A 14916-nucleotide genomic window follows, 5' to 3' on the forward strand; every position below is an offset into this window, starting at 1 on the left:
TAAAAAGCTTCCATCTTGCCATTCTCTAATGTTATATCTAGTTGTAGTGCCATTTTGTGCTTTTTCAGTCCTTATAATGATTGTTGAGCCTCTTGATTTACTCCAGAAGTGGTTGGTGGTAGATCTAGGGTCTTTTTTGGTCCCTTTGTCCATAAAAATGCAAGATTTGAGGTGTTTATGGACTTTTGCATGTGTTAAGACTTAAGACCCTTTATTAAGTTATTTTGAGCTATAGAATCCCATTAAGCCATGCATGCACGTAAAGTTGCCAACTTTACGTGAAAACCACCTTTAGGAAGTCAGATCTGAAAGATGGATTGAAGTCTTCACCAATTAAGGGTTGAATGAAGAAAGCTGGCCAACTGGGGAGTACGTTGGGCATACAAGATGGTACGCTTCGCGTGCAAGCTGAGTACGCCCTGCATACTCAGCAGATGGGCTTCAAAACTTTGGGCTTTTCGGTATTGGGCCCATGTTGGACCTTTGGAGTCTAGGGCTTTGTTGGGCCATCAAAATATTATTTTGGGCTGATGCTAATTTATTGGACTCTTTGGTTGGAGGCCCATGAAATGGATTTGGGCCCAATTTGGAAAATTGGGCCATATATTGGGCTTTGGGTGATTATTTTGGAGTTTGGGCTTGTGGACAGTTCGAATGGGCATTGGCCTTGGGCCAAGTTGGGTAAAGGGTGAAAAGGTATTTTACCCCATTTTGGACTCTTAGTGTGAGTCGGGATCCAATTATTAATTGGATGTTATTTGTGATTGATAGCGCGGGGATTTTAGCAGGCCAACAGCCATGGATTTATCTGTAAGATTCAACAGTGTGAGGTGAGTTTCCTCACTGTGTTTAGCGGGTTGAAGGCACTAATGTCGATCCATAATTATTATGATAGGATGCTAGATGTTTGTGTGACTCTTGCATGTGTTATGTGCTGGTATGTATACCGAGTGAGGCTCGATGCCAGGCGAGGCCCAATGACTGCATTGTATGCTATTGTCTGTGATTATCGCATGTGTTTCCATGATTATATGTTTTATGTTTATTATGTGTACCGGGCGGGGCCTGATGTCAGGAGGGGCCTAATGAATGACAGATCTGTAATCCGAGCGGGGCTCGATGTCGGACAGGGTCGGAGGCCGAGTGGGACTCGATGTGGGGCGAGGCCCGATGTGGGGCGGGGGCCCAGTATGTGTATATATATGTATGGTATGTGGTATTTTGGGTAACTCACTAAGCTTTGGGCTTACAATTTTCGGTTTATGTTTTAGGTACTTAGGATAGAAATGGAAGAGCCCGGGATGATTAAAGAGCACACACCACCTTTTTCCGCAATTTGTGATTTACTCTGATACGATATGATGTAGTGACATACTTTGGTCTATTTGGATTGTATAACAATGTTTTGAAGTATCGTTTTATTTAAACCAAAAATGGAATTTTTTGGTCATATTTTTGGGACGTTACAAATACTCAGCAGTTAAGACCATAGACCTTACTCAAACGTCCGCAAATGTCTTGAAGTAAGCATTCTTTTTTCCATTATTTTATCATTATCTTAAAATAAAAAACACATCCTCATGTGTTTAAATTGTTTAATCCGTCTCATAATAACAAGTAAGTTGTATGCCAATTCTGTCTTTTGACATTTTCAATGAGTCACATGCAATTTCAAAATCGCGCAAACATAACTCTTTTTATATTTATTGTTTAGAGTTTCTTTAAATTTAATATTGTGTGGGGGAGGGGGGTTATATGGTTTATTTTGAAGGAACATAAATAAGTTGCTATATTTTTTTTGAAATAAACAGTTCTATTTCGCAATATAACCATAAAATAACAATGTATTTTGAAAGTACATTGTCAAAACTCAAATGTTGAATTATACTTGCGTAGACCCGTTTTCATGCATGGTCAACTATATGTAGTTGTTTCCCGTGTCACAAGTAAAAAATGTTTGAATGTACTCATATGTGACGATGAAGGTTGTTCAACCAATAACCTTGATTTTTTATAACTATTCTGCAATATCTATATACATTTGTATTTTATTTATGCGTTACCCGCATTTAACACTGGTCATAATCTAGTTATATATATTAAATGATATTGTTTCATTCAAGTAAACAGAACCCACCTATGATATATTATTCTTTTAAAGATTTAGTTGTTAAACTGAATTTTTAATGCTAAATTTTAAGAACTCAATGACTTGAAAGCTTTATCTCAATTTGGTAATTTTGTTTAGACAAAACTACAAAAAGGGTTCCTGTGGTATGCATTTTTCCCGAGGTTTAGTTCAAACCTCGACTTTTTTGGTTTTGTGGTCCATTTAAGCTACGTTATAGATTGGGTCCCTCAATAAACTGAAATGACTGTAATACCCTTGGGGTATTTATTTTTCATTTTTCTTTCATTTTTTTAAAATCTAATAGTTATTTATTTATTTTAATAATTAAAAAAAAGAGGGGCCCACCTCTCTCTCTCTCTCTCTCTCTCTCTCTCTCTCTCTTGAAAAAGAAAGTCAAACCCCCAACCCACTTCTTCATCTTCCTCGATCCATATCTGATGAACACACATACACACTTCTAAATCATATGAACACATAGAGTTTTCCGATTCAATTTCTCACACAAACACACATCTATATATTTTCATCTGAAGACGAAAACGTTTGGAGAACGTCGTTTGTGGTTCACATATATGGAAGGAGGTGTGATAATGACTACAGGGGAACGTCGTAAGTGAGAGATAGCGACAAGACCCGTCTTCTCCATTCACTCCGATTCAGCGGTAACCCTAATCGGATATTCATAGCAGCGGGGGCGAAAACCTAATAAGAAATTACCGTCTCCGGTTTGTAGAACTGATCTGAACGAGAGAATACCAAAAAACATCAAAGCGAAAGTGTAAAACTGATTTGAACAAAAATCAGATTCTAACCGAGCTTATTGTGAGTAGCGGATGGAGGTCAGAGGCACGGAGGAGAAAAAGGTCTCCGCTCACTATAGTGGAAAGACAAAGAGATGGTGCGACTGTGAGCAGTAAGAGAAGAAGTAGGGAGCGGATGCGACTCTGAGAGATCGGCGTCGGAGCTATGGTTACAGATTCGTATTTGACTAAGAGGGATAGAGAGTGGCCGGATACCCCTTATGGTTACAGATTCGTATTTAGACTCGAATGAAATTTAGAAATGTTGAATGAGAATCGTGCATGATACCCCTTATTGAAGAACAACAACCAAATGAGCGCTTGAAAACCCATTACCCACAAGCTTTTTTTAGATTCAGAAATCGATTTCAGTTCTAGAAACAAACCTGGAAAATCGATTGTTCATCGAGTTAAGCAAGGAGATATGTGAGATTAGGTTGGAGGAGATGGAGGTGGTTGGCAGCGGATGGTGGTGGCGGTGAACGGTGATGAACGGTGGAGATGGAGGTGGATGTGTTCTTATGATTGTGTGTATGTGTTCTTGAGAGTGTTAAGTGTGTGTTTTGGAGAGAGAGAGAGAGAGAGAGAGAGAGAGAGAGAGAGAGAGAGAGAGAGGTGGCTCCATAATTTTTAATAATAAAACTTTAAACTAAATAGAAAAACCCATAAAAAAATATATCAGAAGGGCATTTTAATATTTTTCAATTTTCTGAGTGACCAAAAACACAACGAAACTAGCTTAAAATGACCATAAAGTCAAAAAAAGTCAAGATTTTGACTAAATCTCGGAAAAAATGCATACCATAGGGACCATTTTTGCAATTTTGTCTTTTGTTTATTAAATATTTTGTATTGAACATTTTAATGAAATTTAGTTACTTTTTTTAACCGTTTAGATCTTTATACCAAGCAATTCTATGGAATTAGATGATAGTCAATATTATTTAATGAGTTTTAAATGTATCGTATCTTATAAAGTCGTTACTTTTTTATTTGATTAATGAAAAATCTGAATCAACATATATGTGTGTAAATTAATAACTATGACCAAACAAATTACATGGGGTAACCGTTGCTATTAAAAATGAAAATACGTTTAGTCTCTTCTGCAGTATACCTTATGTGGGATATATATATACCATTGGAGTCCCACTGAATTACAAATAATAAAAAAAACATAGCAATTAGGAGAATCGGCTTTGGGTCGAGACATAAAGAAGGCAGGCTATATAAGTATATATACACAAGTTGGGCTCACACTTCACAACGATTTGAGGTACAATTTATGCAGCCATCTCATATTTTATCGTTGATTAAACCCTGTAGGCATGCATGTGTTTTGTAGTTTGGTTGAGCCCACGTACCCAAATTGATCAGAAAACTAATTTGCATGATTCGTTAGACATTTTTTTTTACAAACGATTATTTGGAAGGGGTGGAGATACATACACAGAAACTTATTAGTTCAAATCGTGATCAAAATGATGGAACTTGAGCTGTGATTATTTTCTGTAATGGAGGCTAATTATTATATGTGATCCAGGTGAGGAGGATGACCCGTTTTTCTGATTTTGGGTCATCAGCCACTGAGACGGGTTAAGTTGAAATTGATGGGAATAAACAAAAAAGAGTGACATGTCTTTTATGCTGCCTGGTTTTGATCAGGATTTAAATATTTTCCCTGGACGAGCCGGAGCATATATATATATATATATATATATATATATATATATATATATATATATATATATATAATTGAAAATTGGGCGCAGTACAGTTGCTCATTTTGTCCTTCCCTCCACGCCCCCATGCTTTTATGATTATTAGCTTATAATAATGGGAATCAAAACTTTTATTTTTCAATCCATGGGCGTGAGTTTTTTTGTTCGTCGTGTTTTTTAATACATATTATACTTATTTCATTTTTCAACAAGTCTTGAACCTTAAACATTTGATACATATCCATTAATTTTTCATACCGATAGGCCAAAGACCTTTTGGTCGATAGGTTAGTTATATTGGCCTAGCTAAATACTTAAAATACGAGTTTTTCTACACTTATTTTAGTCTGATCAAATCGGGGTGCATTTTATCACTTGTTGTGATGATGTTTTTTTTTCTCTTTACGATTTGTTATTAAATTTCTAGAATTTAAAGGATATACAAATTACGACACAGTCGGATAAATAAATACCAAATGATATTATGAGTTAGTTATAAATCCTAGTTGGTCAGTGGAGATGTGGGGAACTTAATTAACCAAACATTGTGAAACATGTTAGGGTATAAATTTGCTAAGATGTTTTTCTTAAAACTTAGCGCATCCACAATGGTGAGTTCAATGGGAGAGTTAAATGAGATGACAAGTCTATGTGTCATTCAATGGATGAAACTCTACCATTGTGATATGTCACCTTGTCGTTCACGTGAGAAAGGTCATGGCGGTGGTTAGTATAGTTGGAAGAGGTGTTGGAGGGAGGGGGCTACATGGTGAATGTGTGTATGGATGGGGGAGGGCATTCTTATTTTATAATTACATAAATATTAAATTAAACAAAAAATTTATAAAAACAAAGAATATCTAAAAGGAAATTAGTCATTTCATTTTGCACAATACCAAAACATAATGAAACCCAACATGCAAATAGGAAGTTTGCCGAGGCCTTGGTCTCTTCCAAAAAAAAACATGCATATAGGTGTTTTTCTGCAAATATATTCCCTTTGAACTAGAACCAAAGAATATGATATAGTAGAGAGACCATATCCGTAATTCACCCAAAAATATATTTTCTGTAGATTGGTAAAAATATCAAAACATGATTAGCTTTTTTTTTTTAAACGACTGTGAAGAATTATATTTAAAAATGAAAAGCCAGCAGGAAACGTACTGGGTGTGTACAAAAAGGTTTATATGAGTTGCAAGAGAATCCAAGTAAAGCATAGAAATAGCACTGAACTGTGAAAGAGAATCACCAAATAGCAATGTGCTCTTGATGACTTTTCCAGTAGTAACAACAAGATATGTATTTCTTAATTTGCATATTTACCCCAGAATCCATGCTGCCTTCACCATTCACCAATCCTCAGTTGTTTCTATCACAACACATTTAAAGGCAAATATGTCATTAACCCAAGAACTCCATGAGATGACAACAACAGCAACCAATTAGAAACATCATTTATTTTAGTCAAACATGAAAAAAATAATTATTACTCCACATTAAACTATTTCCGATACATAAAACAACTTTACTAAATAATCATACGTACATATAAAATTAAGGAAAAATGCCACATAATATGGAGATATTTATGAAAATATTAAATTAGATAATTACGGCAAGTTCTGTTGCTGTATTTTTTTTAAATAATTTTACGAGAGTGGAAATTACCATATATTATGGATTTTTTGCTTGTCTCTCAAGTTAGTTTTATATTAGGATGTTCCCTAACTATATATTATAGGTTTTAGAGTATTATTAGGACTTTTTGTAAGACTCTATATAAAGCCATTATTTATCTAATTTTTTCATTCCTTCAATCATTCTTTTCTGACCCTCTCCTCGGACGTTTTTGTTCATAGCCATTGTAAGCTTTCTTATTGCCTAACTTTCAAGAATTAATATTAGTGTTTTATGGTTTTTCCGTTTTGAGTTTTCATTCAATTTCTTGTGTGTTCTTCTCGGCTGATTTGTATGTTCCAAGCATCATGTATTTTATAGCACAGGTTTCAAAATTTGCTCGTTATCTGAGTATAGATGCATGATATTCCACTTATTTTAGATCTTTAACAATCTTTCTTCTTTATCTCCTCAGAAAATGAAGATTCAAATTGTTGTCTTGCTCGTGATTACAATCTTGCTCGTAACATCTGTGCAGCAGTCAAGTTGTAGGAATATCGTTGATCACTCGATTGATGAAAAAAGAATAAGAGAGAACTTTATTTCAACATTTAAGCGTCATTTCAAAGTCAACCCAAAGCTCACGAATGGAGAAAATCAAATGCCTTATGTGGTATCACGTCGCCGAGTTCCTTGTGGACCAAATCCACTTCATAACTGAGCATGATTTCATGCAATTTTTTGTGAAACATAGGATCTGTTAAGTCGTTTTTGTTTTCATATTTTATACATATGTTTCTACTATCTATGAACAACTTATTATTCATTGATTTATAAATGTTATGGCTCCGGGGGATGAAATACTTGGAAGGTTAAATATATTTTTTCTTCTTGCTGTTCAAAAAAAAAAAATTAAATATATTTGATATTTTTTTATTCAGGTGAACAAAACTCATTTATGATATATTGTTTTGAAAATTTATTTGCTAAAATTGAATTATAAATTGCTTAATTTTAAGATATGTCAATGACTTGAAAGTGTGTATTGTTGTTTGTTAAAATATTTTGTATGAAACAATTTAAATAAAATTAATATCTATTTTAACTGTTTAGATGTTTATGCCACAAGAGCAGTTCCATGTAATTAGATGATAATCAATATTATTTAATGAGTTTCAAACTAAGATGTAAATGATAATATTACTTTACCTTAATAAATTGTGTTAAAGTATATATGAAACTCGTTGGGGGCTGCTGAGGGAGGACAAAATGGGCAGCTGTACAGGACCCAATTTTTTTATTATATATTTTATATAATTTTATTTAAAAATAAAAACTTATAATAATAATAAGGTTTTTTTTTTCTAACTCATCATGGGTCTTTTAATTCCTTAGGACCGACCTGGAAACTGGTTAGACACATGATTTGTTTTATTCACACATGGAAAAGATGATTAATTACGATTTCTATTAAACTAGTTCCAAAACATAAACACAACTTTACTTAGTAATCACACGTGTAGATGATAATAAACCAATATAGAAGATAATAAATTTTGAAGTTTCAATATATATAATATTTTAGGAATGAAGGCCTGCTAATGAAGTGTGAATCTCCATGTTTCATTGAGAATATGAACGAGCGTGTAGCTTTCGATTTTTAATAAGCAAATGCTTTCGTAATCGACCTTGTTATCATGATACAAGTCAACTAAATAAGACATCATCTAATTCCATGAATCTAGACCTCCACTGAGTTTTAAAATAATTGTCAACTTTAAAAGTGAAATCATTCATAAAATAAACATAGTCAACCTTGTAATATACATGAAATCATTCGGTAACTTTCTTTTCTGAGTTTCATCCATTGATCCATAAGACACCAATAGAGAATCCATGAATGATCCTGCTGAATAGTCGCGAACTCCAGATGACATAGAAAGATAAGCCACAAAATAAACAACAATTTAATTGCATGTTTGTGTCTGGGTAGTTTCAAAATTTTCCTTTAGGTGATTTTCCAAGCCTACAATAATATAGTGCATTACACAGAACAAAGACTTTATTTCTTTTATTACTTCATAAACTACTGCAATTTTTTTCAAGGTATGTAATACATATCATAACTTCGATGTAGATCTGCCCATAAACATATAGAGTATTCTCATGGAATATATAATTTTTATATATAGGGTTGATTGTATCTGAAGCTATGCAACAATCTTGTTTCTGATTGTTTTTTGGATTCAAATCCTTCGTTTGTGTTAGTTCATTTATAAATTAAGGTTTAGTAGTTTCAACTTTTATTTTTGTTTGTTGGCTGTCTATTCTTAAGTTGTTGCAAGTCATACTATTAGTCTTATTTATTTAATTTCTTTTAATATTTAAAAGAATACCCGTTGGAATTATCTGAAAGTACTCATGGAGTTGACAATTAGAATTGGCCTATAAATAATCTTCTTCAACAACCTAAAACCACATTCCATTTTCTAAGATCTTTAACATTCTTTCTTCTTGGCCTCCTTTGAAAATGAAGATTCAAATTTCTGCCTTGCTCATGATTATGATCTTGTTTGCAACACTTGTGCATAAGTCAAGTTGTAGGAGCATTGTTGATCACTCGGTTGGAGAAGAAAGAATACGGGCCAACTTTATTTCAACATTTAAACGTTATTTCAACGTCAACCCAAAGCTCACGAATGAAGAAAATCAACTACCTTACGTTGTGTCACATCGTCTTGTCCCTTGTGGACCAAACCCACTTCATAATTGACCATGCATACTTTCATGTAATTCTTTGTACAACAAAGGATCTATAAAGCCTTTTTGTATTCAAATATATACACATGTTGCCCACTGATATATGTATGCGGCTCCAGAATCTGTATCTACTACTTATGATAGAATTTGTATCTACTACTAATGATTAGCTACTTATTAATTGAGTTGTAAATGTCATGACTCGGAATATATTTGGTATCGTTTTGCATTTCCATAAGTAAACCGAATTCATTAATAATATGTTGTTTTTTTAAGCTTTATTTTCCAAGTTGTATGAATTAAAAGCTTTGAGGTACCGTTTGACAGATAGAACTGGACCGGACATAACAGAACAATTTTTTTTAAACAGTGTTTGGCGAGACTGGAACTGTGACTATAGAGGATGTTGACCAAGTCAAATGAGACTAATTTGTTAGATTTTAGTCTCATCTAAAAAGGCGGAACACAGTAGAACTGAATGTAAAATGACAAAATAAACCCTTAACCCTCTTTCTTTTCTAACCAACGTACACCCCTCCCCCTTTAACCTTATGTGGTGAAATTCTGATGACCCATGTCTCTACCCACATAAAGCTCTACATATCTCTTCCTTGGTAAAACCATCAGTTACCCTTGTTCTCCATTCACTGGTAAAACCTTATGAACATGAGGCGACTATAAGCTTAGGTTCAGTTTCCGACAAATTGCTTGACAAAACAGGCATGTTATGTAACACATACTCAGGAGTATAATCTGGCTTCATCAGGAAATATTTTCTACTCTTTATTTTCCAATTTTCTTTCCAATCGACGATGTAGATGTTAACGTTAACTTGTGGTGATGACAGGATAAAAATGGTGGTGATATGAGACGCGAGAAAAACAGATGGGTGCGATGGTGATATGATGGTTACGACGAAAAAAAATTATTTTGGTGAGCATAGGGTGGGATGTTAACAAGGAAGCTGATGTTACAATGTAACATCATGATTTTTCACCTCATTTTTTTAAAACTCATTTAACATGACCGGCTAGACCCAATTCACTAAGTGAGGCGCGACTCTCACTCGTAACATTGCTCCCGCATGCTGCTTTTGCTACTCCGACGTGCATATACAAGTACGGGTATTGTCATTCGAGAGTGGTACTTTATCGTTGTTCCTCATCACTGAAACTTCCTACCCCAACTTGATGTTTGATCCAGCGTCATCACCACACCAACATCACTCCAGTCCTTACAACCAAGGACCATGTCTCGAATGGTGGTCTAGAAAACCATTCGGCATCACTATTTCCTTAAGCTCTTATCCTATATGTAACACCCAGTTTCCAGAACGGGTCGATTTAGGGCTTCAAGGAGTCTAAGGAGTGGTTTTTGGGTGAAACTAGGTGTCACGACTTGACCATAGACAGGTCACGACGTGAGGAGTGATTAAATGGAAAATGTTGATTTAAATTGAGCTCACGATGTAAGCAATATAGGCTCACAACGTGCGATGTGCTACAGTCCAAGCCCATGATCTTTTAGGGTGTCCTTCGTATTTAAACCCCATAAACCTCATTTTAGGGTTCGTTTGCAGCCTCCTTCGTTCCTAAGCACAGAAAAACCCTAACCCTAGCCTCTCCTTATGATTCTTGAGCATTTGGTGGATTTTTGGAGGCTTGAAGAAAAAGAGATCACCATTGAAGCATAGATTCAGCTTGGAAGTTCCATTTGCAACCTCTAGCAACACCTCTGGACCATTGTGAGTAACCAAGATTCAAGCTTTTTGTTTCCTTGTTTCTAGATATAAGGTTTTATGCATGTTTATCCATGGCTATAAGAGTTAGAGTGTTAGGACTCCATAAAGTTAGCAACTTTATGGGTCCTTAGGGTCCCTTGGTGATTATATGTTATGGATATGAAGTATGGATGATGTTTGAGTTCATGCTTGAGATTTGAACTCCTTTTTCTTCATGAATGCCCTAGTTTGAGCTCAAGTCTTGTATTGGACATGCAAGATCTTAAATCATTGATTTTTATGATCCTTGGGGTGTTAGGAAGCCTTCTGGAAGAGATAGATTAGTGGCTTAATAGATTAAGAAGTTTATGGATCAAAATGGCATTCAGAATGATCTCACGACGTGAGGATATGTCTGTCACGTTGTGAGGATCATGAGTTTTGATTATTTTGTCCTGTAGTGGCTCACGACGTGAGCCATAGATGGTCACGTCGTGAGGGTCTGTTGATTGTTGACTTTCGTTGACCGTTGACTATTGACTTTTTGGCCAATTTGACTTTGGGTCAAACTTGAAGGATTTAGATTGTTGATTAAGATTCTTCCATGTTTTGATGATAGAGGGCTAGTGGGAGCAATAATGAAACAACCCAAAAATATGGTCCAAAAAATTCATTTTGCTTTTTATAAAAACCATAAGTACCATTTGTCATCTCATGAAAGGAACATAAGTAATGTATCTCAAATCATCATAATAAAATATTGTATCCAAAATCATGTGTCAAATATCAGAGTCTAACATCCCAGGCTAAATCAATGGTGTGTGCACTGCAATCATCCCGAGCTCTTCCCCTTGCTATCAGAAGTACCTAAAACCAAAACTGAAAACTATAAGCACGAAGCTTAGTGAGTCTCCCCAAACTACCGCATACCATACATATATAACATGCAACTAGGAGATATGGGCCCCACCCACACTCCACTATCTAGGACTAGGAGATACGGGCCCCGTCCACACTCCACTGGCTATGAGATACGGACCCCACCTACACTCAGCTACTATGAGATACGGGCCCCGCCCACACTCAGCTACCATGAGATACGGGCCCCGCCCACACTCAGCTACTTTGAGATACGGGCCCTGCCCACACTCAACTACTGAACATGCATACAAGTATCACATAGAAAACAAGTATAACTAAATCTATCAATCAGTTATATATATCCATACTCGACTAAGCTATGAGATACGGGCCCCGCCCACACTCGACTAACTGGGAGATACGGGCCTCTCCCACACTCGGCTACTAATCATACATATACGGGCCGTCCTTGGTACCTTGCACCCGTCCTACTGGAGGAAAACTCACCTCGCAAAGCTGACTGCTGGAATCTTGAGTGAGAAATCTCTGACGGTTGCTCTAACGACTCCCTGACTATTAACATCACAATAACACTTAGTCAAAACCTGATAATCCTCCTTAGGGTAACATGACCATTTTACTAGGGATGAGCGTCGGAACCGGGTACCCGTTTTTGGAACCAGAACCGCCTCGGAATTGCCGGTTTTGGAACTGGAACCGCCTAAGGCGGTTGATATGTGCATATTTAGCTATATATTTAGTATAGATTTTTATTAATTATTAGCTAATTATTTGCAAATTATGGACAAAAGGTACTTAATAGTGTTCAAATTGTATTTTCAGTCCAAAAGATATGCTCGGAAGCAAAAAGGAAGCAGGAGAGGCGATCGGAAGCTCGGGAACTTAAGAGAGAAGAAAAGAGTCAAATTCTGAAGCTACTCGGGGAGTAGGGAAGACTACTCGACGAGTACCCACGAAGGTTCGCGAAGCAATACGTAAAGTCCTTGCCGCATACGGATTCTACGAAGGGACTCGGCGAGTGGGTTATCTACTAGACGAGTAGACCCTGTTTTCCGAAAATTACAAATTGGAGTCACAATCCCGAATTGAGGAGCTCTGGAAAAACCCTTGAAGGCTAGGCTGCGATTGAGGCACTGCTGGAACCCTGGAAACTCGAAGATCAAGTCTAAGCATTCGATTTTGGGAAGATTAAAGGCAATTCAAGTGTATTCTTACTTAACCTTTGATTGAATCATGTTTAAACTTATGAATTTCTTTTTGAGTTGATTGTTACTGCAATTATGAACTAAAACGTTTGTCTTCTGTTTAGGGTAGATGATTTTGTGAATATGGATTGATTTTATGGTTAGGATTAATTTAATTTGGTGATATTATTTTGTTAAGCTTGTTAAAGAACCTTATGCATTAACCATAACTATTTTCTGTTAATTGACAAGTAGTTAAGCTGCATGAACATCTCTTAATTACTTACCTCATGTGATTTATGTGACAACATAGTTATGTACCTAGGAATAGCGAATGTGAAACTAGGATTAATTAGAAAATAGGTAAATTAATGTGTGAGCTTGTGTGATAAACCATCAACAAGAGGTTAAGTGAATTATTAATTTAATTAACCATTACAAGTCTTACTTAATCCGAATTAATTAACTAGGGAACTTATTAATTTAGACAACTGGCCACTGCTTGAATTAATATGTTTTCTAAGCATTAGCAACAGCGAACGTAAACCTAATCATCTTAATCGGTAGCCAATGAAAAGTTAATCCGATATATTTACCATAAAATCAACCATAGGATCAAATGATTCGAACCTAAACAGAAGTCCTCTTTATTATTGAATTTAGTTACAACTTTAATTGTTTAGTTGTTAAGTTTTAGTTAAGTTTCTAGTCTTGCAAAACTAGAGAAAATCCTTCTATTTTACTATTTGTTTTAGATAATTTTAGTAGTTAGATTAATTTCCATTCCCTGAGTTCGAGACCCTGCTTGCTAAATTATACCACCAATTGACAGGTCCACTGCCTTTTGTGTGTCGAATTCATAATTAAAAAGTAGGATAAAACTAGTTAGTTTTACACACATCAAGTTTTTGGCGCCGTTGCCGGGGAACGGTTCAAAAATTAATTCTAATTTCTAGTATTATCGATCCTTTGTGTGAGATCCATCTTGCACAGAGTTACTGCTTTAGTAAATTAGTTATTTGGATAAGTTTGAAGTTTTTATGATTTAGGACTTTTGGTTACATTTTTTTTCTGTTTTAGCCTTGAACTTGTCGAGTGCCACTTTTGAACTTAAGGGCCACATACTTGCTCAACTTAAGGAGATTCCATTCTACGGGAAGGACCATGAAGACGCATACAAGCATCTTGACGAGGTCAACGATATAGCCGACTACTTTAATGTCCCCAATGTGGCTCGTGACATTGTTTTACTTCGTATGCTTCCGGTCACATTCAAGGGAGCTATGAAAGATTGGCTGAAATCACTTCCTCCAGGATCCATCACTACTTGGACTAAAATGAAAGAAGAATTTATAGACCAATTTTTCCCTCCATCAAAGATAGCCAAATTGAAGAAAACCATTGCCAATTTTGAACAACAAGCTGGGGAGTCACTTTATGAAGCATGGGAAAGATACAATGGTTTACTAAGGAATTGCCCACATCATGATTTAAACAGCCAACAAGAAGTCTCCATTTTCTATGATGGAGTAAATGTGACAACCAGGAAACTCCTTGACTTGCAAGGACCACTCACAAAGAAACCACCCCCAGTGATAAAGGTTCTAATTGAAGAGTTCTCTAAGCACTCTAGAGAATATCATAACCCAAGGAATGACTTGAGTCGAGGGGCGGTGAATTCTATTACGGATGACATGGCAGCAATGATGGCAAAATTGGAAAGCATGGACCGAAGGATGACTAAGATGGACCAATCCATCCATGCCATCAGAGTGGGATGTGAAAATTGTAGAGGGCCCCGCCTTACTAAAGATTGTGACCTTGACGAGAACGGGAACCGGAAAGTGCAAGTGTGCTATTCAAGTGGTGATAGGTATGATGACAATTGGCGAAAACCCAAGAAAGAATGGCTACCATATGAAGAGTATAAAAAGACAAGGGAGGAAAAATATAAGCAAAAAGATAGAGGCTTTTATCAAAAGGAGGAACCGGTGTATGAAAAGAAATCAGATTTGGAAGACATGCTTACAAGATTCGTGGCCGCGTCCGAGAAAAGGCATAATGATACCTATGCTGCAATCAAAGATCAACAAAATAT

At 35.9% G+C, this 14916-nt stretch overlaps 1 non-coding gene across 1 annotated transcript; it reads right to left on the reverse strand.

The window, feature by feature from the left end:
- Positions 1-14203: 14203 nt before the first annotated feature.
- On the reverse strand, positions 14204-14310 carry LOC145161959 (small nucleolar RNA R71). The gene has a single exon (XR_013738814.1). It is a non-coding gene; the product is annotated as a small nucleolar RNA R71 (small nucleolar RNA).
- Between the last annotated feature and the right edge of the window lie 606 nt (positions 14311-14916).

This window comes from Lactuca virosa, chromosome 2 (assembly GCF_052849685.1).
Source record: "Lactuca virosa cultivar CGN04683 chromosome 2, Lactuca_virosa_CGN04683_v6, whole genome shotgun sequence".
Classification (NCBI taxonomy): Eukaryota; Viridiplantae; Streptophyta; class Magnoliopsida; order Asterales; family Asteraceae; genus Lactuca; species Lactuca virosa.